The sequence below is a fragment of the Egretta garzetta genome, unplaced genomic scaffold, assembly GCF_000687185.1.
Source record: "Egretta garzetta isolate BGI_Z169 unplaced genomic scaffold, ASM68718v1 scaffold510, whole genome shotgun sequence".
Taxonomy (NCBI): domain Eukaryota; kingdom Metazoa; phylum Chordata; class Aves; order Pelecaniformes; family Ardeidae; genus Egretta; species Egretta garzetta.
In genome coordinates, this window is record NW_009258477.1 from 242,529 (window position 1) to 245,362 (window position 2,834).

The window sequence follows — 2,834 nt, forward strand, 5'->3', positions numbered from 1 at the left end:
AACACAGACATGGCAATGAAGGGAATAATTTAAATTACTCATAAAAACTCCTGAGCTCTAAAATGGAGTGTTTTAGTCAAGAACATTACCTGGGCATGCCTGTGGACATCTGAAGAAAAAGAGCCAAGTCTTATTTAGGAAAACAGGACCATCAAGGGCTTCCTAGAACATTAAGCCCAAGGCTTTAACAGAGGCTGACCCCCCCCAGTAACGCTGTGTATTCTCTTCTTTTTAGTAGGGCCAGCTGGGACAGGACAAGGGGGGATGGCTTTAAACTGAAGCAGGGGAGGTTTAGACTGGGTCTAAGGAAGAAATTCTTTACAATGAGGGTGGTGAAACACTGGAACAGGTTGCCCAGAGAGGGGGTGGAGGCCCCATCCCTGGGACCATTCCAGGCCAGGTTGGCCGGGGCTGTGAGCAACCTGATGTGGTTCAAGGTGTCCCTGCTCCTGCAGGGGGGTTGGGCTGGGTGACCTCTGGGGGTCCCTTCCCACCCAAACCATTCTATGATTCTATGATTCTCTTTACGTTTTGTCAAGCAGTGACTTTGTTCTGCTTTCCAAACCCAGTTTATCCCCAGCCGACGCATGCCCACTGCGCTGGTCCCCGGGCTGAGCGGCTGGTTCCCCCCGCCATGGGTAGCCTGGTGATAGATGGCACTTTGCCTTTTGGGTTCTAACTTAAACGTTTGGGCTTCTTTCCCTGTCAGAGCTGCTCCCTTCACGATTATTTGGAATTCTCTCAATGCCCTTGCTCCGGTTTGTCCCGCCTGCAGGCAAGTGGAGCCGGGCGGTGTCTGCCTGCCTCGTGCCAGTCTCACCCATTCCGTCGCTGCTGCCGGTTCCCCCACTGGGCTTTCGGCATTGCTTTTCCTTCCCGTGGCTAAATCATTCCGACAGCTTATACCCTGGGGGTATGGTTAATTCATCAATCCAGGACCTTCCTCCTTCCGGTTACTGTACCCCCACTCCCAGAGCAGCCGCCTGTGGGCCGTGTCCCTACGTGTCCCCGACACCAGTCTGTGCGACCAGCGCTTCCTGGAGTCAGGGGTTGCTGGTTTGGGCTGCATGCGCCCAAGGCCCGGGCTTTGGCATCACAGGATGTTGCTGGCGTCGCTCAACTTTTGGCGCTAGTACGGCTGATGAAAAATCTTACAGAGACGCACGCCCAGGCTGAGCCTTGAGGACCCTTGGCAGATGTCTCCATCCAAACCGATGGCCCACTTCCAGGACTACCCGCTAAGCCCCTTTGAACCCGTTCTTTTAGTTAGCTTCATCTTCTCAGGTTTTGTGGCAGTTTCTTGTACCACTTTTATTACGCAGCTATACCTTACTTTACCTGAGGAGCAGCAGTTGCCCACGCGACGCCCCGCGCTGGGCTGCGCGTGCCTTCGGCAGCACCGTGGCGCTCTCTGCCCCGTTTGTTAGCACATCTTCAACCCGGCTTTGCAGCAGAGCCTCCAGAGCCTTGCGTATGGACGATGTCGTGGTCTCCTGATCTTCAGTGCAGGCAGAACTGCGCTGCACGGGCTGCCGACTTCTCCTGCTAAACGCCAACACGCGGTACCCGATGTACAGCTTCCGGTGTCAGCTCTTCCCAGGAGCCGCCGCCGGTGGCAGGGGCCGCGCAGCAGCATCCTCCGCGCGCGCAGGGGCAGGCGTTACCGTTGGCTTGGGCGTTCTGTTGGGCCATGCCTGGAGCCTGGCTGTAATCACCATCGTCCCTCTTTTCCTCTCTTCGTGGTCTTTCCCTGTACGCAGTGGTAGAATTTGGGAGCTTTTTTGCTAACGAATCCAACTCAGCCCCAGCGGGGCCCCTGGCATTCGCTCTTCGCTCCGCCGGACACACACTTCTCTGCAGATCTTTGCTTCCCCATTCCGTGTTCGCTCCTTACGCTCCTGATGTGATTGCTCGCACTGGCAGGTGCCCAGCCCCTTCCCGGGTCCCTCCCGTGCCTGAAGCAGAGACGGTTGATCCTTTCAGCAGTGTCGGGGCAAATCCCGGGCCTCCTGCACATCCCCGGGCGCCTCAGCCCTGCCGATTCGCGCTGGGTGCACCCCAAGGCTACCTGACAGAAATCACGGTGGGGTACAGCTCGCGTCCTCCAAACCCCTCCATTTGAGAGACATCCGAGTCGCAAACGTGGGACACGGGTTTCGTCACGGTTCTTCCCTTCTCCCAAATCCACAGTTTGATGCCTGTGAAGTGTTTTGGGAGCCCAAGGAGCGAGGCTGGGGGGAACTGCAGGGCCTTCACTAAGGCTTCGCCTGGAACCACGTGAAACCTGTCAGAGAACTCTTACAGCCAGCCAAACGTAGCTCGCTGTCGTTGCTCGGGGCCCTCGAAAGACAGGAGGCAAGCGTTGCGAAATCAACACCAGGGGGACGAACGACCATAAAATCATATGCTTTTTATTTGACATAAAATGAGACATTAAGATAAAATACACGTTTGTCCATGTGCTGAGGAACTACTTTCATTTACATTCATTTATAAAGCAGGTAGTTTTACATAACAAAAATAAGGGAGAGGAAGAGGAACGGGCTCCGCAGTAAGCCACAAGCCACAGGGCAGGCTCTCGCTCGCCAACGCGCCGGCTCCTCAGGGCACGCGGCTCTGCAAGGGACAGGTTAGCAAGGGGCTGCTCTGGGCGCTCCTCAGAGCCCCCTGGGTGCGGGCGCGAGGCTCAGGTGGGCTGGCGTGCAGCAGAGCGAGTGCAACGCTCCTCGGCAAAGCCGCCTTGGCCAAAGCGCCCGGCTGTGGCGCGCGGCAGCGCTCACCCCGGGGCAGCACTGCTTCGCTGGACCTGCCCGCCTGGGTTCCCCGTGCCTGGA